This window comes from Antechinus flavipes, chromosome 6 (genome assembly GCF_016432865.1).
Source record: "Antechinus flavipes isolate AdamAnt ecotype Samford, QLD, Australia chromosome 6, AdamAnt_v2, whole genome shotgun sequence".
Taxonomy (NCBI): Eukaryota; Metazoa; Chordata; class Mammalia; order Dasyuromorphia; family Dasyuridae; genus Antechinus; species Antechinus flavipes.
In genome coordinates this window covers 245,050,140-245,062,370 of record NC_067403.1, presented here as the reverse complement: position 1 = coordinate 245,062,370, position 12,231 = coordinate 245,050,140, and the positions used below count along the sequence as shown (strand labels likewise).

At 33.0% G+C, this 12,231-nt stretch overlaps 1 pseudogene; it reads right to left on the bottom strand.

The window, feature by feature from the left end:
- Positions 1-6,653: 6,653 nt before the first annotated feature.
- LOC127541569 (olfactory receptor 10AG1-like) lies at positions 6,654-10,808 on the bottom strand (annotated as a pseudogene).
- Positions 10,809-12,231: the final 1,423 nt, after the last annotated feature.

The following is a 12,231-nucleotide window of genomic DNA, read 5'->3' as shown; positions in this document are numbered from 1 at the left end:
GGAAAAAATGAGAAAGAATACAAATGCAAGCAAACAGCTACAAAAATAGGTACATAGGGACAACAATGTATTGTCAGCCACACTCAGTCCCTACAGCTGTCTCTCTGGTTGCAGAGAACTCTCTTCACCACAATATCATTGGAACTGGCCTAAATCACATTGCTGTTGAAAAGAGCCCAGTCCATCAAAACTGATCATCATATAATCTTGCTCTTGCTGTGTATAATGTTCTCCTTGTTCTGCTCATTTCATTTAGCATCAGTTCATGTAAGTCTCTCAAGACTCTCTGAAATGATCCTGCTGATCATTTCTTATAGAATAATAATATTCCATAACATTAATATGCCACCACTTCTTCAACTATTCCCAAACTATTGGACATCCACTCAGTTTCCAGTTCCTTGCCACAACAAAAAGGGCTCCTACAAACATGATTGCACATGTGGATTCTTTTCCCTTTTATTTGGGATACAAGCCCAGTTAGAGACACCCCTGGATTAAAGGGTAAGCAAAAAAAAAAAAAAGTGTGCACAGTTTGAAAGTCCTTAGGCATAGTTCCAAATTGTTCTCCAGAATGAATGGATCAGTTCACAACCCCAAAAATAATGTGTCAATTTCCCACTTTATTCACATCCCTTCCAAGATTTCTCATTATCTTTTCCTGTATTTTAGCTACTCTGAGAGGTGTATTGTGGTACCTCCAAGTTATCTTACTTTATATTTCTCTGATCAATAATGATTTAGACCATTTTTTTTCATATGACTAGAAATGGTTTTAACTCATTCGTCTGAAAATTGTCTGTTCATATCTTTTGACCATTTATCAATTGGAGAATGGTTTGAATTCTTATCAATGTGAGCCAGTTCTCTATCTCTTTTAGAAATTAGGCCTTATCACAACTTGTTAATACATTCCCCCAGTTTATTGCTTCCCTCCAAAAAATCTTATCTGAATTGATTTTGTTGGTACAAAAAATGTTTAACTTAATATAATCAAAATTATCCATTTTCTATTCCATAATGTACTCCATCCAGTTATTTGGCCACAAATTCTTTCCTTATCCATAGATCTGAGAGGTGAGCTGTTCTTTGTTCTTCTAATTTGCTTATAATTTCACATTTTAGGTCCAAATTCTTTTATTTTTAATTTAATAACTTTTTTATTGACAGAACTCATACCAGGGTAATTTTTTACAGCATTATCCCTTGCCCTCACTTCTGTTCCGATTTTTCCCCTCCCTCCCTCCACCCCCTTCCCCAGATGGCAAGCAGTCCTTTACATGTTAAATAGGTTACAGTATATCCTGTATATATATAATATATGATGCAGAACTGAACAGTTCTCTTGTCGCACAGGGAGAATTGGATTCAGAAGGTATAAATATCCGGGAAGAAAAACAAAAATGCAAGCAGTTTATATTCATTTCCTAGTGTTCTTTCTTTGGGTGTAGCTGCTTCTGTCCATCCCTGATCAATTGGAACTGAATTAGCTCTCGTTATTGAAGAGATCCACTTTCATCAGAATACATCCTCAAATAGTATTGTTGTTGAGGTATATAATAATCTCCTGTTTCTGCTCATTTCATTTAGTATCAGTTCATGTAAGTCTCGCCAGTCCTCTCTATTTTCATCCTGCTGGTCATTCCTTACCGAACAATAATATTCCATAACGTTCATATACCACAATTTACTCAACCATTCTCCAATCGATGGGCATCCATTCATTTTCCAGCTTCTAGCCACTACAAACAGGGCTGCCACATACATTTTGGCACATACAGGTCCCTTTCCCTTCTTTAGTATCTCTTTGGGGTATAAGCCCAATAGAAACACTGCTGGATCAAAGGGTATGTACAGTTTGATAACTTTTTGAGCACAGTTCCAAATTGCTCTCCAGAATGGCTGGATGTATTCACAATTCCACCAACAATGTATCAGTGTCCCTGTTTTCCCACATCCCCTCTAACATTCCGCATTATCTTTCCCTGTCATTCTAGCCAATCTGACAGGTGTGTAGTGGTATCTCAGAGTTGTCATAATTTGCATTTCTCTGATTAGGTCCAAATTCTGAACTCATTTCAAGGGGCCCTCAAACTTTTTAAATAGGAGACCAGTTCACCATCCCTCAGACTGTTGGAGAGCCAGACTATAGTAAAAACAAAAACTTTGTTTTGTGGGCCTTTAAATAAAGAAAATTCATAGCCCTGGGTAAGGGGAATAAAACTCCTCAACTGCTGTATCTGGCCCATGGGCCGTAGTTTGAGGACACCTGTTAGATGAGTCAATGCCTAGTTTCTGCCATCGTAATTTACAAATTTTTCAGCAATTTTTGTCTAATAGTGAGTTCCTATTTCCCAGGTTAGGGCCTTTGATTTTATCAAACCCTAAATTACTATAGCCACTGAATATTTTTTTTTTCTTATCAACCTAATCTGTTCCACTGATCAACTATTCCATTTCTTAGCTACTACCAAATGGTGTTGATGAATGCTGCTTTAGGCCTGCTACAGCTAGGTGACTTCTTTCAATTATTAGGTTATGAAATTATTTCTTTGCAAAGGGTTTCATAATTGTGTTTATATAGTTTCTGACTTTGACTTGCCAGGTAGACTCCCAGATATTTTATATATTCTATAATTATTTTAAATGGAATTTCTCTTTGTATCTCTTGCTGCTGGACTTTATTGGTAACATGCAGGAATGTGTATGATTTAAGGAGATTTATTTTGTGTCCTGAAACTTTGCTAAAGTTGTTAATTGTTTCTAATAGGTTTTTAGTTGATTGTCTGTTATTCTCTAAATATTACCTCCTATCATCTGCAAAGAGTGACAATTATTGATTCTACTTCCATTAATTCCTTTTTTTTTCTCTTATTGTTAAGGCTAACATTTCTAATATGATGGTGACATTTATTTAAATATTTATCACCATATTTTATGTTTTATAAAACGAAGTGATATCTTGTTTCACCCCTAATCTTATTGGGAATGCTTCTAGTTAATCCCCATTACCTATGATACTTGCTGATAATTTTTGGTAGATGTTATTGATTGTTTAAAGGAAAACATAATTTATTCCTTTGTTTTCTAGTTTTTGTTTTTGTTTTTTTTTAATAGAAATTGGTGTTGGATTTTGTCCAATGATTTTTCAGCATAGATTGAGATGACATATGATTTCTGTTAGTTTGGTTATTGATAGAGTTAATTATGCTAACAATTTTCCTAATATTTAATCAGCATCATTCTTGGTATAAATCCTACTTGTTCATGGTATATTATCCTGGTGATAACTTGCTGTAATCTTATTTAAGATGTTTGCATTAATATTCATTAGGGAAATTCATCTATATTTTTTTTCTCTGTGTTGAATCTACTTGGTTTAATTTTCAGCATCATATTTGTGTCAAAAAAGAATTTGGTAGAACTCCTTTTGTCCCTATTTTTTGAAATATTCTGCATATTATTTGAATTAATTGTTCTTTAAATGTTTGGGAAAATTCACTTATAAATCCAACTGGTCCTGGAGAATTTTTCTTAGGAAGTGACTCTGGTAAGATATATTCTGGACCCGATCACTTCTTCTTAAACTGAACCATAAGTTCCTTCTCTTTCCAGATGTCCTATTTGTGATGTTGATATAACACTCAACTCTGCCACCTGATGTCTCCAAGAATTTCTATCCCTTAGCAATAATTTCTAATTTACACTTGAATTTATGGAGTTTTCAATTTGTTCTGCAGCTGAATTCTCTTGTGAGCATATATATGTTTGTCTCTGATTTTTTTTATGTACAAACACACACACACATACAACATACACTCTCTCACACACACATCATATCCCATATATACAAATATATCTCCATCATTTGCTGAGTCCATGAAAATGCTTTTAATATCAAGGTAATATTTGACATAGGTATATAGTGGCACAGTGGTTAAGTTTCATAGGGAGGTTAAAACTCAGGGATCTCATGCTCTTTCCACTAAACTATACTTTTGCTCTCTTATATATTATTATCTATTACCCCTTTCCTCCTAACTTTGAAAAGGGAAACACACTCCTTCTACAAATGATCATTTAAATCAAATTATCACCACACTATTTAAATAGAAATTATTTTTACCCTTCTATGTTCTCTGGGCAGAGTTTTCTTATGATTCTTATCACATTTTAATGAAAGTGGTCTTCTTGTGCACAGTCCAGTCTTCTAAACATCACTTAATTAGGCAGTATTTCATAAAGGAAAAAATTGGGTATTTGACGCAGAACATATGGCAACACTGGTTTTCTTGATTCTTTAATTTCTATAAATGGAAGGTTAATAGACTTCTCAACCCATTTCCCCATGGCTTGATGAATAATATTTTAAATTATATCAATCACAAAGTTATTGTGTAGGATGTTTTAACCATATTTACTTTATAAATTGATGGATTCAATTATTTGAAAATCTACCAGCCTTTTGCACCTTGAAACATACACACACACACACACACACACACACACACACAAAATAAAAGTATTTATAAATCTCCCCAGGAATGAAATCCCAAATAAAGATACCAAGAAAAATTCAGTCAAATTTCACAACTAAGAAGTCAATGAAAAACATTCTATAACATATCGGACAGAAGCAATGCATACATTGGAAGTCCCCATCAGCATTTATTTTGCAACTGGAAATGTTAAGTGTTATGGGCCAGAACTCTGTATTTGAAACAAGGACTCTTACAAAGTGCTAAGTCAGTGGAATTGATAGAGACAATGGTTATCTAGTTTAGCATTCAGTATGCTTGATTCAGTATGATTGATTTAATCTTACAACAAATAATGGTTTCCTAGTGATATAATGATTGAGTTATACTCAGTGTGGAGCATATAAATAGGGCCTAAGAGCCACAAAGGAGAAGCTTTCAGAGGAGGAGAAGACAGGCAGGAGCTTAAGCTCTTGGAGTGAGATAGACTTCAAGACAGAGACCATGGTTGTGGTCCTCCTGCCTCCCCCACAGAAAGCAAGACACATTCAGGAGGACCTCAAGAAAGCTGGCCTGGGCTCCAGGCAAGGAGAGAATAAAGAATTTGGACTTTGGACTTTAACCCCTGGCAGTGTGGTGATCACTTAACTGAAAGGAAGGTTGCTCCTAAAGACCTCCAGAGACCACAAGAAAACCTGAACCAGAGAACATTATAGTTAAGGATTGGTGAAGATCCAAGATTAAATCTTGGAAGATGATATTCCAAAAAAAAATGGATCTAAGGCTACAACCAAGATTCACCTGCTGGCAAAATTGAGCATAAGAGGTCATGGAAAAAAAATGTTCATTCAAGGTGATAGGAGGATTTAAATATTTAAAAAAAGAGCAGACTAGAATTAAACAAAACATTTGACCCCTTATATCAATACCCAAAATAAGTCTAAAAAGGCAACTTAAAAAGTACAAGAAAACATAGTAGATTGAATGAAGTTGAACAATTAAATTTTATACACACACACACACACACACACACAACACACACACACATATATATATAAACAGAAGTTATAGACATAAGGTGAATTTGAGAATATGCCATAAAGCATAAGCAAAAGATAAAGAAATGGAGTAAACTGGAAACAGAAATAAAGAATGGGTAGAATGGGATAAATTATGTCACATGAAGAGGCATGAAAAATCTATTATAGTGGAAGTAAAGGTGAGATGCTGGGCAATGTGCATTAATTGAATCATACGCACATCAATATTAGATCAAAGAAGAAATAACACACACAAGCAGTTGCATATAAAATCTGTCTTAACTTATCTTATCTTTCTCTCTTTCCCTTCTTTTTTCTCTCCCTCCTTCTCTTTCTCTCACCCTCCCTCTCTATCTCTCTCTGTCTCTCTGTCTCTGTCTCTCTTTTTCTCTCTCTCTTCCCCTTTATTTCCCCCAAGAGCAAGTCAGCTCAGGTGTTAACTCCATAGAATATGATATCATGCTCCCATCTTTAATGAGTCATTTGTGCCCAGTCTACTTTTCCAGCCCAAATTAAGCTTTTTTGTTTGTTTGTTTGTTTTCTTCCTTCATTCAATGTGACCCTTCTTGAGGACAGGGATTGCCCAGCAGTCAGCACCATTCTTGGCACATAGTAAGCATTTAAAATGTTACTGGAATTAAACATGCAGTCACATACAATTAAAGGGGTCAATATTTAAACAAGTAAATTGTGAGTAAAAAGGAATAATTTTGAGTATTTTTAAGACAATAGAACGAAATGTGTTGAGGTTACAGTCAATGTTTCTGGTGAAAGTAATAACAATACGAGCTAAAATATAGTTTCGTCAACCATTCAAGGACTAATAAAATAAACTAGACATCCAGGAGGACCTGAGTTCAAATTTGGCTTCAGACATTAACACTTCCTAGATGTGTGATCCTGTGCAAGTAGCTTAACCCCAATTGCTTCAACAAAAACAAAACAAAACAAACAAACAAACAAAACCTACACATTATAGACGTGTTTTGGGTATCTTTAAATATAATCTCCTTTATTTCATTTCCAAGTATGTTGCAGATGTCTTATAAAAGTACAGTAATCTATTTCTTAGTACCAATGTGAGAAATGGAGAGCAAAAGTAATATATACAAAAAATTAGATTTGACCATTTGGTTTAAGAATAACATGATTTTGGAAAGAGTTTTTTCAGTGCAACAATTACATCCTTATTCCTCAGGCTGTATATCAGGGGGTTTAACACTGGAGTCACTATAGTGTAGAAAACAGCAAAGAGTTTGTCGGATTTAGCTGACTGAATGGATTTGGGACGCAAATACACGATACTAGCAGAACCAAAGAATAAAAATACAACTATAAGGTGAGAAGAACAGGTAGAAAAAGCTTTGGATTTCCCAGAAGTTGATGGTAGCTTCAGGATGTTGACTATGATTTTGAGATAAGATATGAGTATCAACAGAAAGGGAATCATGACAAAAAAGAGAGCAGTAATGTGAACAGAGAGTTTTTTTGATATGTGTCTCCACAGGCAACTTCCAGCAATGGTGAGGCATCACAAAAAATATGATTAAGTTTGTTAGGACCACAAAAGTTCAGAGAGAAAATCTGGCATGTGAGTCCTATCTGTGCTGGTGTCCCCGTGATCCAGGAGGTGATCACCAGTTGGACACACACTTTGTGATTCATAATCAGAGAATAGTAAAGAGGTTTACAGATGGCTACATATCTGTCATAAGCCATCACAGCCAAGAGTAAGGATTCTGCAATTCCTAGAACATAAAGGGAGCCAATTTGTACAGCGCAGGATAGGAACGGGATGTTTCCCTTCTGAGTCCAAATATCTCTTAGCAATCTAGGGAGAGTGACTGATGTGTAACAGATTTCCAAGAAGGAAAAGTGTCCAAGGAAAAAGTACATGGGGGTTTGAAGAGTAGGATTCGTCTTAGTTATAATAATGAGCAGACCATTTCCTATAAGTATACACAAATAGAAGACTAAGAAAGTTCCAAATAGAAAACTTCGAAGGTTTGGAAGGTCAGAAAATCCCAGAAGAATGAATTCCACTACAAATGTAACATTGCTTCTTTCCATTGTTATTTTCTTCTGGCTGTGGAAATATTGAATTCAGAATGCGCAAAATAACATTCTTTTCATTGTCTTAAGTGTATAACTTAGAAATATAGAAAGGAGGAGGTACTGAGGGTTTATTCTACTGAGTTTCTATATCACTCTTAACTTTTACAATTTGAGTCTAGCTAGCATTTAATGTTCTATTTGTCAAGGTCACTTCTAAGTGTTAACATTCTATATCCTCCAAGTCCTATATTGTCAGAGTGTATGCTAAGATTATTTCATTGTCTTTCTTGGATACTTGATTGAAAATATGGATGTGGAAAATATCAACTAGTAAAAATTTAAAAATCACCTTAAATTTCATATGTGCTATCAATCCCACCATTCCACAGTTAACATTTTTATTTTCAATGGCAGTTCTCTCCAGATACCACAGGCCATAGATATTATATAAGCTATGAAATAGAAAAGATTGAATACATTATTAGTTTCCCAACTAGTACTGGCTGAAGTGCTTTGTTATGTAAGTACTTTTGAGCTATATTCGACATATTTTCCTTTACGAATTTTTTTTTCCTAACCATCTTTCATTGTCAGAATTTTCCCATTCTCTCAAGTTCTGTCCCAGCTTTACTTTTACCTCTGTGTAGCATTCCCTCATCACCTTAGCTAGTAGACATTTATCCCATCCTTCAATTACTATAGCGTGAGAATTTTACCATGAATTTCTGATTAGCATATATATGCCTTCTGATATCTTTTCATATATGTATCCCATAATGGTTCTATTTTTCTATATCTACATGAACTATTGATAAGTGAAGTGAGCAGAACCAAGAGTACATCGTACATAGCAACAACAAGATTATGATGATCATCTGTGCTGGACTTGGCTTTTTTTCAGCAATGAGGTGATTCAAGACTATTCCAATAGACTTGTGATGAAAGTGCCATCTACATTCAGAGAGAGAACAATGAAGAGTGAATATGGAGCAAAGCATAGATTTTCACCTTTTTGATATTGTTGCTGTTCTTTGCTTGGTTTATTTTTCCTTTTTCATTTTTCTCCCTTTTGATGTATTTTTGGTCATGTGCAAAAATGGAAATTTGTTTAGAAAATTGTATATATTTTACCTGTATGAGATTGTTTGCTGTCTTGGGATAGGGGAAGCAGTTAGAATACAGAGAAATATCTGGAACACAGATTTTGCAAAGATGAATGTTGAAAACTATCTTTGCATGTATTTGGAAAAGTCAAATATCCTCAATAACATTAAAATTTAAAATATTGAAAATTTTTGGTAACAAGGGTCTTGCCTTGTATATCTCCAGATACCTTGTGAATAATAGGTGCTTAATGAATATGTATTTTAAGGTATGGGTCACTTTTATGAAATGAATTCTGGGATGCTTCCTACTCCCAAATATTTCTTTTATTTACTAATGTGTAAAATACTTTATTTAGAGATTCAATTATCTATGGTAACAGACGTCTTTCTCATTTAAATTTTAGTGTATACCCTTGGTCTATTTCTTCCTGATGTAATATCTATTAAACTGAGAATTAAACATTATTTTATACAGAGAAACAAATGAACAAATTTATGTATGAAATATGTATACCTTTCTAAAACACCTGTATTTGTATATGTCTGTATACAGAGAAAGACACCTGCAAAAACAGACATATACATATATGTTACTGTACTGAGCTATTTATTGAGTTTTAACTTGAGCTAAGACATGACACTGCTAAGTCTATTTCACATAGTAAATAAGTCAAATCATGAAGTAGTAGTACTATAAAGAATGGGCAAATGCAGGGAATTCATATTTCTTAAAGTGCAATAATAAAAAAGAATAGAAAATATATAAACTCTTTTTAAATAAAGGTCTGTTCTGAACTTACAGATGTTATCTCTATAGCCATCATTTATTTTTTCATTCATTTTTCATTCATGGTAGGTTGGAATACTATATAAAAGATCTGCAATTGGCAATCAAAAAACAAGTATTCAAGTCTCTCTTTGGTGTTTATTATTTGCTATTTTGAACAAGTAATTTAATTTTATTGTGCGTCAGCTTTCTCATCTATACTATAAAATGATCAGAGTAGTTAACTTCTCAGATCCTTTCAGATACATGTCTAGGATTCTCTGACCTGAGACTATGTCAAATGCCAATATCACTTTCAACATCTGTTTCATATCTGTAGATATGATTGGATTTTTTTAAGAGTGCTAACTCTATCATAAATTACATAAGTAAAATGCATTGTTATTATAATCCTCATGTAATTTCTTTTCTATCTATAAAAGGGAAAATATTTCTACTTATATCTGTCTTTTGTTATGAAATTGAATTGAAATGGGGAATTCAAAATATTTAAAAAATTTTAAAAGTTGGCACACTTTAATTCAAAACATCATTATCATCACCATTAATTATTCATTATCATTTTAAATGGAATTCTTTCCTACCAAAGTTACAATTCTATTGATAAAATCATTGATGACTTATACAAATTAACATTTCTATAGGTGAAAAATGTTTTGTTTTTTTTTTTTTAAGTATTATAGTGTCAACTTATTGTCTACAGGTCCAAAAATATATTTGGGACAATTCCATTGTATAGAAATCATTTCATACAGAAATTGCATTAATTATTTTTGCTTAATTGCCATGTTTTTTTTTTTCAAATAGATTTGAGAACAAAAATTATTATCTGTAGAAATATCAACTTGTCCTTTAATTTTAATAGTTAAGTAGGTAGAACTTTAAGAATTCTTTAGTTGTTTAATATGAAACAAAGCATATATAGGGAATTGTAGGCTGTAATCTCTCTAGTGCTAAACCAATTTCAATTAGTTTATTTGTTAAAGTCACAAGAATAATTTCATTTTGTATTTTCAGTATATAGATTTGTCATTTCTTAGTTAGTTAATAAATTTTCCAAACTTTAAATGTTGCTGTTCACTAGTTACAGTCATGCCTAACTCTGCAGGACCCATTAGGAGGCTTTCTTGGCAAATGCTTTTGAGTAATTTGACAGTCCCTGCCCCCATTATTTTCACAGATGAGGAAATGATGATCAACACTGTTAAGTGACTTCTATAAGTTCAGACACACATTTAAACTCAGGAAGAAGCCCCAGTATTATACTACATAGCTAGTCAACTAGTCATTAACTTTCAAATTGGTTCAAGCATATATTGTACTATTTGTTTCCTACCTTCATTCCTTAGGCCGAATGGCATTGATTGATAAGCCATAGCTCCTTAAGGGAAATATTTGTACAGTATTTATTGTTGATTATCTGGTTCCAAATTCTCTCTCTTTTCACTTGTGGAGAAATATAGATTAATCCATTAAAATTAAAGGAACATATGTTACAATTGCATTTTTTTTTCTGAATTCTCATTAATCTCTATCCTGCAAAAAAACTACTTCATTCTAGCAATGTAACTGATTAAAATCATCTCACGAGAAAGACAAAAACAACAATAAAAGAACAACAAAACAAGTAAACAAAGAAAGTCCAAGTCTTAGCAGAAAGATTTAGGGCATTTTAATAGTGACCTCCCTTAAATACAACGTGAAACTACTAAGAATTCCTCCTTCAGTATCTTTTAAATTCCAAGACATTTCTTCTTCTTCCCCAGAATAATAGCAAGAATGCCTGTTTTGTCTATGGTTCTACTGTTTCTATTTTCTTTTTATTGATATTGCTTATTTTCCCTTATATGCTTGCCCCATACACCCTTACACACACATACACACACACACACACACACACACAATCACATTAGAGGATCTCTCACCACAAAATAGAACTACATAAAACAAATGAGAAGATTAGTCATTTCACAAAATGCCTACCTCATTCATCTCATATTATTTCTATGCAAAGTGGAGGCAAGCATGTTTTAATATCAGACACTTGGTTAATTCATGTTTGTGTACTCTTGCAAAGAACTGTCTTCCTAACAATAGGATTTAAATTTAGAATCCACAAAAACAGTGTTCCTTTCACTATGTAATATTTTATGGTTCTAAATGAAGCTTAACCTTTTTTTCAGATTTTGTTTTATAATTAAAACTGATGTGGGTATGTAATTAACATAAAAAACAGACTAATTTTAATGGTGAATAAAATAAGGAAATCCATTCCAGATCTAGAATTAGAAAATATAAGCGTTAGCTAATATTTTCAGTGTTTATTAAGGAACAAAACATATTGAGGTGTGGGCAATTAAGACCTCCTTATTACAAGGGTGTAAAAATAGCTTAATTGACAAGGTTTCTGCAAATATAAAATATCAGAAAAAGGATTGTATCCCAGGTTTTCCTGCATTCCATGCTACCACAGTTTGAGCCCAGTAAGAAGCAATTTCTATAAAGGATAAATAAGGGATAAAACAGAACAAAAACAAAAGAGATCATTTTAGTTGCATGAAATAAAAAATCTGGCAAAAATGTTGACACAATGACAATTAACAAAACAATAATTTTCATATATACCTGAAAAACATTCATATTTTAACAAGATAATAAAAGATCTCTTATTTTATATGAATAAAAATTAAAAAATATGATCAGATTTTATATATTCAATAATAAATGTGAATTATCATTAACAATTATAAAAACATGCTACTAAT